The sequence below is a fragment of the Gymnoscopelus braueri genome (assembly GCF_963280865.1).
Source record: "Gymnoscopelus braueri genome assembly, chromosome: 2".
Lineage (NCBI taxonomy): Eukaryota > Metazoa > Chordata > Actinopteri > Myctophiformes > Myctophidae > Gymnoscopelus > Gymnoscopelus braueri.
The window spans coordinates 17,042,314-17,055,339 of NC_137604.1; positions in this window are offsets into that span (position 1 = coordinate 17,042,314).

The following is a 13,026-nucleotide window of genomic DNA, read 5'->3' on the forward strand; positions in this document are numbered from 1 at the left end:
AAGGTGGGAGTGGCCATGGAGATTGGAGGAGTGGCGTGGAGATTGGGGACACACCTGGCTCCCATTCCCCAAATCAACCAGCCAGTATAAAATCCTGGAACGAACAGCCCACTAGCCCTCTTTTACCATTGCAGCACCACAAGTCGAGACCTGTTTTTCCAACTGCCTGTTAGAGTAACTCTAAGCCTCATCAGATAGGCCTTACTTTAGTAAAGTTAGCTCTACTTAACTACATTTAGACTAAGTCAACATAACCTAAACCCATTCTTAGATAGGAGACCTTCCTCAATTGTATCTTCCTCAATTGTATTTGCAAATCCTTTTCCTGAGTAGGCCTACCTCTGAACAGGGAAGCTGTTAGGGGTGTGCCGCCATTTTCTTTTATCCCTGTTTTCTTAGGTAGGGAGTTTAGACTGTACTTTTTGTTTTGGTGTAGCTTAGACTGTTTTCTTTTAAGGTAGGGTTGTTCTGGCTTATTTGGCCACCCTGACGTTGATGCTTCCCCTGTTTGTTTTTCCTTTGTGAATTTAAGTTGTTAATTAATAAACTGTACACTTTTTTGGTTGACCCTGACTGGTTTGAAATATGTTACGCCTCTATATCCTCTGGACCTTATAAGGTCGTAACACTGCCCCTCTGCTCAGTCAGTATACACACCCCACTGATATGCAGCCATGGCCATTCATGTTAATTTGCGCAGTTTGTTGAGTTTCACAATTAACATGCAAATCATGACTGTCTGACTGTCTTCCCATGCCACTTCGTTTCTGGAAATCAGTGAGAGAGTGGGAATGTTACACTTGTACAGTCGCTTTATGCATCTTGTGACTGAATAAACTATTCCCACATAGTGTACACATACTCCATGTATCTAAGTTATAAAATATATTTACCTCCAAAGGATTAACAAACAGTGCAAGCCGGCGACAAAAATAAATAAGACTGGCCAAAAACAACATTCCAAAAACAGGAAATAATCCCCTGATGTTGTCCTGTATGGAATCAATTTACTGCCAATACTCCTAACTTCAAATAAGGCTTTCAGAACCTTGAAAACCTTTTTTGCAATACTGAAAACTCGTTTCGAATCTCTGAAAAAATATTTGAATCTCTGAAAAAAGTGTTGAATCTCTGAAAAAAGTGTTGAATCTCTGAACAAAGTGTTGATAGGCCGAAAACAAAATTCAAAACTCTGAACAAATATTTTACAGTGTTTCGCCAACACATTTTCAGAGTTTCAAATTTGTCACAAACACACTTTCAGAATATGCATTTTGGCACTGTTCTCCCTGGGTATTATTTTGTTTTACATGTGTGAAACCTTGTAAACTCCTGACTTAAAATAAAGGTTTCAAAAGGCTTTAAAATAATTTCAAGACTGAGAACTGGTTTTGAATCTTTGAAAAAAGTGTTGATAGGCTGAAAGTGTTTCTCAAATCTCTGCAAACACATTTTACAGTGTTTCGTCAACACCTTTTCAGAGTTTCAAATTGGTCACAAACACACTTTCAGAATATGCATTTTGGCACTGTTCTCCTTGGGTATTATTTTGTTTTCAAAGTTAGAAACCTCTTAAATGGGAATCGTTTTTGAAACTAGCAACTTTATTGTTGAAAGACTGAAAAAAAAAATCAATGGTTAAACTTTATTTTGAAACTGTGATTCAGCGTCACACACACAGCAGCACATTCTCCTCAAATCTCTGAACACACACACACGCGCGCGCGCACACACACAGCAGCAGCGGCAGAGGCATGCCATATGTGTTGAAACTCTGCAGCATTCTGCTACTCGAAACCTCGCAGGGAGGCGGGGGGGAGCGTAGGCGGGACCAGAGGCGGGGCCGTTTGAAGTACATTCCAATCACATTTTGTATTTACTGGGCTGGGTGGGGCCAACAGCGTTCGGCCAATGACTGACGCTCACAAGGGATTGGCAGACTGCTCAGCCAATGACAGATAATACAATCATTTCAGCATATATATAATTAAATAACATTATATGTATTATATTAACAACACTGAATCACCAGAAGCCCTATTTATCCATAGCAAATGGTACCTTTTAATTACTTTAGCTACACTACTATTACCATAAAGCGACAAAAAATCCGTTTGGTAGAGTATGTTTTCAGAAAATGATTAGACCACATTAGACCAACATTTTTAATTGTATCAAGTTAATCATGTTCAGTAACACCTTTGAAATGATAATATGACAAAATAAATAATCTTACCTATGAAATTTCAACCAAAAAGAGCCCACATTTGAGAATCCATGTGACTGGGAAACAGTGACATCTAGTGGACCTTTGTTTTGCCATAACATACCTCAACCAACATAGAAAGGGCTCTATGAGGTTGAGTTAAGTTCAGCATTGTTTTCAATGAGAAATAGTGACTTAAAATGTGCTCTACCAATTGGTCGACCAGACTGTTAAAGGGATACTGTTACATTTGTCATAATACATTGTTGCAGCTGAGACTGTACACACCTATGAACACTGTAGTAACACTAGCTGTTGGTTGTCATTAGGAGTAAACAGTGTACATATTGATAATCTATATGTTCATATCACTGTTGATAGTTGGACATGCTTACTTTCAGTGGTGTAAAGTAACTTGAGTATGTTTACTCTGTACCGTACAAGTATAATTAGTTAATTTTTACTGGAGTATTTCCTATTTTACAAAACATTAACCACTTCAGCCATACTTTGGCTATTTGAAGTCCATCTATGACTTCTAACAAAATACTGTGACTAAAAACATGCTGAGCAGAACACATTTACTGAACATTGTATTATTTTATTTTAAAATACACAAATACAGTCAGTCAGTCAGGGCCTTCAAAAAAGCCAATTTTCAAAAATAGTGCATCTATAAAGTGCTAAGGGCATAACAGGCCATTTTCTGGTTCCATCGATCCAGACCACATTATGTTTTCCGAAAATATTTATATCAATTATTTTAGGCCTAGAATCAAGCCATCCAGGATCCTGGTGATTCATGACCATAAAACATTTGATTCTGTGAATAAGAGGAAACAAATTAAGATATTATTTTTTTCCCCTTCTTCACAGAATCAAACCTTTTATGGTCATGATTAACCAGGATCCTGGATGGCTTGATTATAGGCTTAAATTAATTGATATAAATATGTTTGGAAATCTCTGAGTGAATGGGGTCTGGAACGATGGAACCAGAAAATGTCCGCCACTGCTATGCACCTTTCCAGATCCATAACATCTTTACCCTAAAGTGTATTAACAACAGTAGCCTGGGATCCAGCCTGATTCACTACGTTCGGCAGGTTCTCTTTTTCTCTCACTTCGCTTAAAATAAATCTGCCGAACGTAGTGAATCAGGCTGGATCCCAGGCTACATTACCCAGGGTTTTCAACAGTTTTTAAACAAGGCAACAGTAAAAGGGAAATAAACAGATCAGAGAACATTAAAAACATCTTTCCCCTAAAGTGCATCTGATTGTAAACAAGGGACCAGTACTATGTTCCTGTCTGTTGAAGTTCAAGTGTTAGCCTTACAATAGGGAAATAAACAGATCAGAGAAAGAGAGAAACTGTCCTGTTAAAGCCAGGCAAAAACACATGTGCTTTGGGAAGGAGTCCTTAGGCAGCAGTGATGTGTTGTAACTAATTAAGACATTGAGATGAGACTATACCAGCACATTGGGTAACCTTCAACCTGCAAGGCTTGAGACAGGGGGAGCTGGACTACAAAATACACCAGGCAGTGTTTAAAAATAAATAAAAGCATAGCTTAAATCAGAAGGAACGATGACATTAAGAGCAACCAGGAGACGGCATTTGCAGTCCAAAACCAGTGTTGACTGTGCTGATGGATGCTTGGAGAGCCTTTTCAAAATCTTCATAAGTCTTGAAATGGCCTGGGAGACGGAGGGCCTGGAAGCATGTATGGGATGTTGGGAACATCCCATACCCACTCCTGACCTCCACTATGAGCCCCCCAGGCCCAGGGAGGACCCCCCAGCCAGTCCAAAACTTCAGAAGGTCATCAAGAGAGTCTGCTGGAGCTAGACGAAAAAAAAGGAAAGCTTACTAATATGCGTTTAATTATTATCATACCTTCATATTAATGAAACAACATTTCAGTTTTACTGCAGGAAAGAGTAACCATCACAAACTGAAATCTTTGAAACCATGCGTGTAATATAATGGTAACTGATCAAAGTGATTTGGAAAATGATGGGCTTGGTTGCTGTTCAATAAGTTTCAGCCCAGGTACACTTGTTAATAATTTCATCACAACTTTAGAACTACAGCATTTATCTACAGATTGAGAGGTAATTGCAATGATATCTGAAGTACAATAATTATGGCCGAGCATCTAATGTCCAATCTGGGGTACCGTCTGTTATATTGTATTAACATACTCTACCATACAGATTAGATAGTAAATCCTATATTGTAGCTTTAAGCTGGGCGCCAATGTAAAGGAGGGAAAGAAAAACTAAGTCGCCAGCCGCATGATATAATGTAGACCAGCGTTTCTCAAAGTGGGTGCCGTGACCCAAGTCCAGGGGTGCCGCATAATACTTTGATAATATTTGGAATTGATCAATATCACTTCATTTAACCACTTAGACCCTCTAAAGGTCTACTTAGTAAAAACGGACCCGAGTTGCACTGTACTTTGTGCGTTCTTTTTCAATCCAAATCTCTTCCCCCAAAATAGCAGATCTACTCGTAGAAGTTGTAGATCTGCTCATTTTGGTGTATGTTCCCTCCAGAAAAGGGATGCTGGTGTTCAAGTGGTTAAACGTCAAGTATTAAGTTATTTATCCTAATGGAAACAGATATTCTCTCAAGATTGTCTTGTGACATATTGTATCTTAGAGGGAAATATTTACGTAGTGTAATATGACAAATGTAAGGAGCTACACAGTAACAATGTAATTCAGAGGTGCCGTGGATGAAAACGTTATTTACAGGGGTGCCCTGAGACAAAAACGTTTGAGAACCACTGATGGGGGACAGTAACCCTCTTAAAACGTATCTTCTATATGGACATGATATACCTGTTTCAATGAACTGCCTAAGGTAGGTTCCAATCCTTGATCTCGTTTCAAGTGGATAGTCCTCGTCCTCTTCATCCTCGGTTGCTGATGGCCAGGTGATGAGCTCAATCATGACCTAGTTGTCACAGAAATTTGACATTAAATTAAAAGACCGATCAATACATCTCAGGAGGAACAAATGAATGAAGTCAGTACAACTTCATAGTGAAAGTATTTAGGCTGGAGGCTGCCCAGTGCTACATCATGTTCTTCTACAGAAGTTTAGCTATAGTTTTGACCTCTAATGTCAATGCCATGTACAGTAGCTGAATAGTTTAGCTAAATAAATGTAAGACAACTCCATAATTCTGAAAAGCGTAGTGTTAGATTTTTTTTTAAACTACTGAGGTATATGATCAGGTTAAATGGGCCGTTAAGTGTTAGCTTTGTTAAAATGAGTGTTGAATAGCTCCGTCTCTCCAGCTCTTTAGTGAGTGGATAGAAAATAAATGTTCTTGTCTGAGGGATTATCAAAAAGGTGCACAACACACCGGTCCTTGTGAGGTGCCGGCCAACGGAATAAACACTAAATAATAATAGAGTATACACTCTTAGCTGCCGATGCATTTTATTGTGGACACGAGACAAAGACCAACGTTTCGGACAGACAAGCTGCCTTCTTCAGGGTCCCATGTCTGAGGGATAACAATTTCATACAATCAGGAGAGAAATAAAAAGCTGACATATACTTGAACGCTGTTACATCTTCGATGTATAAACAATACATTGGCAGACTGTTCATTCTAATTTTGTTATTGACCACCTCATATTCTCCGCACAGATTAGGAGCTCTTGCTCTACGGCAGACAATAGAGAGTAACAAACGACAGTTTTGAAAATTGATTTTGACATACCTCAATCAAAATCTTATTGCTATTGTGATTTGCTATGGCATGTGCTACTTGGTTTATGTGTAGTTGTTTTTTCCCCTTACTACAATGTAGGTAGCCATGTGTGTGCAGCACGAGTCCACTCCCAGACATGTTTACCCACAGAGACAATAAAGTATATTGTACAGTATCGTACCTGGGCTTTGCTCCGGACTTCGCCGTCCTGCAAGAAAAATGTTTTGTTACCAATTCATCAATAACAAAGTACACAACACAATGAGTTTTGTCCCATATGGACACATAGAATGAGAGTTCACCAAAAGGGCTGAAACAATAAAAACATGCCACAACAACATAAAAAGGGTATTTATTAAATATAGTACATCATACGATTCTTTTTTTTCCACAGAATCAAATGTGTTATGGTCATGATTGACCAGCTTCCTGGATGGCTTGATTCTAGGCTTAAAATTATTTATATAAATATTTTTGGAAATCTCTACTGGGAAAAATGTATGTGGTCTGGAAAAATGGAATCAGAAAATGGCCGTCACTGCCAGTGGTGGAAAGTAACTAAGTACATGTACTTAAGTACATTTGTTGTTACTTTCTACTTTACTAGAGTATTTACAATTTGCAACTACTCTTAACCCTACTCCATTACATCTCAGAGGCAAATATTGTACTTTTACTCCACTACAATTATTTGAAAACATTAGTTACTTTGCAACTATTATATTATAAAACAAATTAACCACTTTAGCCCCATTTTATACAAAGGCTATTTTAAAATAGCAGATCTACAAGCTCACAAAACGTCACATAGTGATGTGTTGTGAGCTTGTAGATCTGCTATTTTCAAACATTTTAATAATTTGGTGATTAAATTATATTTTGATGCCAATACTTTTGTACTTTTACTCAAGTAACATTTTGAAGACAGGCCTTTTACTTGTAACAGAGTATTTTTATATTGTGGTATTGCTACTTTTACTTAAGTAAAAGATCTGTTCTGAGTACTTCTTCCACCACTGGCTACTGCTATGCCGTGATGATTTCATAACAAGATCAGATGTGATTACAAACCGTGACAAATACAAAACCTTTGAAAACGGCAGCTAATGTTTTTGTCAAGCTTTGCACCGCAGAGACTGATGCTGTTACACCAGAACTGGTGACTTAATGAATTCTGTGACCCACCGTAGCAGAGTTAACTTAAGAGCCCCGCCTCTGGTCCCGCCTCCGCTCCCCCCCCCCCCCCCCCCCCCCCGCCTCCCTGCGAGGTTTCGAGTAGCAGAACGCTGCAGAGTTTCAACACATATGGCATGCCTCTGCCGCTGTGTGTGTGTGTGCGCGCGCGCGCGCGCGCGCGTGCGTGCGCGCGTGCGTGCGTGCGTGCGTGCGTGTGTGTGTGTGTGTGTGTGTGTGTGTGTGTGTGTGTGTGTGTGTGTGTGTGTGTGTTCAGAGATTTGAGGAGAATGTGCTGCTGTGTGTGTGACGCTGAATCACAGTTTCAAAATAAAGTTTAACCATTGCATTTTTTTTTCAGTCTTTCAACAATAAAGTTGCTAGTTTCAAAAACGATTCCCATTTAAAAGGTTTCTAACATGGAAAACAAAATAATACCCAAGGAGAACAGTGCCAAAATGCATATTCTGAAAGTGTGTTTGTGACCAATTTGAAACTCTGAAAAGGTGTTGACGAAACACTGTAAAATGTGTTTGCAGAGATTTGAGAAACACTTTCAGCCTATCAACACTTTTTTCAAAGATTCAAAACCAGTTCTCAGTCTTGAAATTATTTTAAAGCCTTTTGAAACCTTTATTTTAAGTCAGGAGTTTACAAGGTTTCACACATGTAAAACAAAATAATACCCAGGGAGAACAGTGCCAAAATGCATATTCTGAAAGTGTGTTTGTGACAAATTTGAAACTCTGAAAATGTGTTGGCGAAACACTGTAAAATATTTGTTCAGAGTTTTGAATTTTGTTTTCGGCCTATCAACACTTTGTTCAGAGATTCAACACTTTTTTCAGAGATTCAATTTTTTTTTCAGAGATTCGAAACGAATTTTCAGTATTGCAAAAAAGGTTTTCAAGGTTCTGAAAGCTTTATTTGAAGTTAGGAGTATTGGCAGTAAATTGATTCCATAGTCCTGGGCTAGCCTCAAGCCAAACTGAACTGAAACTTCACCTGCAGTGTTACCAGATGCCACATTATTTATTATCGTACAGGAGGCTTAAAAGTATCGTATTTGAAAGAAAACTATTGTACACAGCCAAAAAATAAATCACAGGTGTAAATATGTAATTTCACCACAAAAAAAGCATATTTATTGTAAGAAACAAGACTGAGAAGACGCGACCGGTGTTTTTAATGCCTCAAACTCCAAGTACAGATCTAGGGTCAGATTTACTGATTTAATTACTTATTTTGAAAGGCCAAACCGGAGCCCGAATCAGCAGCCAGGGAATTTAATATATTCACAATTTATTTTGTGATAGGCCTATGGCAAAATGATCGTACATTTGGGCATTTTTGGAATTATCGATCGTACAGGGGGTAAAATTATAGTACATATGATAATTATCGTACATCTGGCAGTCACCTGCAGCATGCATGCCTTTTAAACAGATGAGTGGTTATAATCAGTAAGTGGTAACCCAATTAACTCAAACCTGGCTGACTAAGGCCCACTTCTTTTCTCTCCAAATCTTACACATTTACCATTAATCATAAAGGACTTTACAAACAAATTCAACTGTTTCCCCTGGCGTATTAAATAAGACAATACAAACATATGAAAAAACACCCCTCCTCCTCTACAGTGCTTGGCCCCTTCCAATCAATAGGATTGCCAGCACTGCAGAGAAAGCAACAAACGAAGCACACCTGAGGTGATAGGGCATTCTCCGTTGCAGCACCCACCCTCTGGAACCCACTCCCACCTCACATCAAAACCGCCCCCACCCTTGCCGTGTTCAAAACCACCCTCAAAACCCACCTCTTCAGAACTGCTTTCCCCACCTAGCTGATCTCCTACCACCCTAGTCTCAACTTTTGTTTTATTCCCTGGCCTTCTGTAGCCTTTTTAATCTCTGTATTTTCTTATTAAAGTTGTTTTGATTGTGTTCTACTTAGCTTTGTAAAGCGACTTTGAGTACTCAGAAAAGCGCTATATAAATTCCAGGTAATATTATTAAATACTTCAACTTCCCCACAGTGCCAATAAAAAAAACAAATAAACATATTTAAAACCCTTTAAGTCCTTGTGTGGTGTGTGTATAGGGTACGGGCTTACCTATGGTAAAGGACTTTTTTCACATTATGGACTCTTTTAATCTGGTACAATCTGTGTCTGGGCCTACACATGACAAGGGCCACACATTGGACCTTGTCTTATCAACTGGTCTGCACATTTCCAACACTGACATTTTTAAGATTGGTGTCTCTGACCACTGTATGATTGTGTTTGAATCCATGTTGCCATGCCCTCCCTCTCCTTCATCTCCGTCACACTATCTCGCCCGCTCTATCAACCCAACCACAGCCACAAAATTCTCCAACGCACTCATGCGCTCCCACTCATCTCTTATCTCCGAGACCCTTATTTCACCCATTAACACAGAGAACCTAGTTTCATTTTTCCATTCTATCACTTCAAACACACTGGACATTGTAGCTCCTTTAAAAACTGTTAGACGCAAGCGTGATGCGGTTGGTACACCGTGGCTAAATGAGACCACTCGCACTTTAAGACAGGCCTGTAGGCAGGCTGAAAGAAAATGGAAGAAAGATAAACTGCAGATCTCCTATGAAATCCTCAACAATTGCCTAAAGACCTATCAAACCTCAGTAAAAACAGCCAAATCTGAATATTATGCTGACCTAATAAACACATACTCCAATCGACCCCAAATACTCTTCAAAACCATAAACACCATTTTAAACCCTGCTGCCTCCGTTGCCATTACTCCCGCTCCCGATTTTAACACATGTGAGAAGTTTCGAAACTTTTTTACAGACAAAATAAATAATATCAGATCGCTCATCTTACCTCCAGCATCATATCACGCTGTAATCCATCACTCATCAAGCCACTTTCGGGACTTCCTACCTGTGTCCTCCTCCTTCCTGTCTGAGGTGGTCGCCCACTTAAAACCCACCTCCTGCCCCTCTGACAGTATTCCCTCTCGCCTCTTCAAGGAGGTTTTCATCACCATTTGTCCCCTCATTATGGCCATCATCACCAGCAGTCTGGAAACGGGAATCGTCCCCTCCAGTTTTAAGCATGCCACCATTCAGCCATTACTCAAAAAAACAGGCCTTGACCCCAATGATAACAATAACTACAGACCCATCTCTAAGCTGCCATTTCTCTCCAAAATTTTAGAAAAAGTTGTTTTCGCACAGGTCTCATCATACCTCAACTCCTTCTCTATCTTGGACAAATTCCAATCCGGTTTCAGAAAACAACATAGCACAGAATCTGCACTGCTAAAAGTTTATAATGACATTGTTTTAACAGTTGACAACGGATCCTGTGCCATTTTAATCCTCCTTGACCTTAGTGCAGCTTTTGATACGATTGATCACATTACTCTTTTAAAACGTTTGGAGGATGAGGTTGGTTTTAAGGGTACAGTTTTAAAATGGTTCGCCTCTTATTTACAGGACAGGTCTTTTAATGTACAAATTGGTAACTGCCCCTCATCCTCAGCCCCCATTACATGTGGCATCCCTCAAGGATCAATTTTAGGACCTCTTCTGTTCTCTCTGTACATGCTCCCCATTGGCACCATCTTCCATAAGCACAATATTAATTATCACTGTTATGCCGACGACACACAATTTTATGTACCAGCCACACCCGAAAACACCAGCTCACTCACCAATCTTTTTAACTGCCTGGAGGACATAAAAAGCTGGATGGCAGCTAATTACCTCCAGCTAAATGAGAGCAAGACTGAGGTAATCGTGTTTGGCCCTCCAACCTCAACCGCTCGTCTCTCTCAAGCACTTGGCCCCCTTAAGGCAATTTTAAACAGACCTATAAAGAACTTAGGTGTCTTCTTTGACCCAGCCCTTAATTTTAATAAACAGGTTAGTAGTGTTGTCAAGGGCAGTTTTTACCAGCTCAGAACCATAGCCAAACTAAAACCCATTTTAACACACACCGACCTAGTCACAATAACCCATGCCTTCATCACCTCTCGTTTGGACTATTGCAATTCTCTATATCTGGGGTTACCCCAGTCCACCATCTCCCGGTTACAATTGGTTCAAAACTCAGCTGCTAGACTCATCACTGGAACGAAGAAAAGAGAACATATCACCCCTGCGCTGGCTCAACTGCACTGGTTACCAGTAAAATATAGAATTGATTTTAAAGCACTGCTCTTTGTTTTTAAAGCTCTCAATGGCCTAGCCCCTCCATACATCTCTGATCTGCTACATAAACCTCCTGCCACTAGGTTACTCAGATCATCCACCCAGAAACTCCTTTCAGTTCCCTCAACAAACCTCATTACCAAAGGTGACCGGGCTTTCTCCGTGGCTGCACCTATACTCTGGAATAATCTCCCGTTTCACATTAAGATAAGTCCCACTATTGAGATTTTTAAATCAAAACTGAAGACCCACTTTTTTACTCTTGCTTTTAACGTACATTGAGGTTCTCTGTCTGTTGTTTCTTTGTCCCTGCCGTGTTTTTATTTGTTTTGTTCTGTTTTGTTATTGTCTCTACTGCACTTTGTCTCTTTATGCCTTTACTCTGCTTTGTAAATAGACTAAGGTCTATCCGTTCTTTGTTTGGAAAGCACTTTGGGTCAGCTGATGTTGTTTTTAAATGTGCTATACAAATAAACTTGACTTGACTTGACTTGACTTGTGACATGCATGCAATCATACTTTTAAGTAATGAATGGTTATTATTAAAGATGGGTCTTTAATTGCTACTTTTAGCTTTTTAATGGATGAAATTTCAAAATGTACCCATCATTTTCCAATGCTAGTCCTAAAGCCTGATTAAAGTATAAAACTCCCAAAGTTCACCAGAACAAAACAAGGTTTTAAAAGGTGATGTATTTATTGAAAAGCATTTACAATATTTACAAAGCACCAGACAAAAACAAGCCAACCAAGGGACACAGATGTTGCAAACAACAAATAACTACTAAGCATTACCAAAAACAAAAGCCTGCCTGCCTAACTACTCTATCCAGTGGTCAGAAAGTAAAACAGAGGCCTCTTACCTATTTCCCGTCCTTGATTAACTATGTACAGAGTCTTACCTAACCCAAGGCAGGACATACACAAAAATAATTCAAAGTTTCCTCTGGGTTTCACAACACATAAGTACAAGGCTACAAACAACAGGTGATGTGGATGAGGGAGACTGGGTGGTCGGGCCTCTTATATGCCAGCAGATGGATTGGATTAGTGGAAGTGGAGTCAAAGGAGCAGGACTAGCAAATGGGAATAAAAGCACATTTGGTGGAGAAGGGACCAAGTAATGGGTTGATTGGCAGTAGATGATGAGGTGATTGACCACTGGAGATGCTTGCAAAGAGATAGAGGGAGAGACAGACAGAGAGGGAGGACACAGAAAACGCAATACAATTTCAATCATTAGAAATACAGCAATCATTGTTTTTGTCAGCTCATAAGTGTTATGTTCCAAGTTGTTTTGTGTTTGTATTTGATAAATTGACAAATTACTTACTAAATTACATTTGGTGTCAATACAAAAATATTGCGATTTCTATTGAAGAACAAAATAAATGGGCTTATATTTAATACTTGGTGGTTTAAAAAAATATATACTTTATTGCAGGTTCGTACAATACATGTGATCCATTTCATCCATAATATCTTACAAGTTTTCTTCACTTGTTTAATTCATCGGGCATCATTTTTATAGATTTTGTATTTATTTATACATATACAAACAGAAATTAATAATACAAAAAAAAAAAGAAAAAAAGGGGGAAATAAAGAAAGTAGAGCTAAGAGGGAAAAACAAGAAAAGGATAGGGATAGCTTTCCTGTAGTACTACTAAATGTAGTCCCATTTACTATTATATTTACCTGCACTATC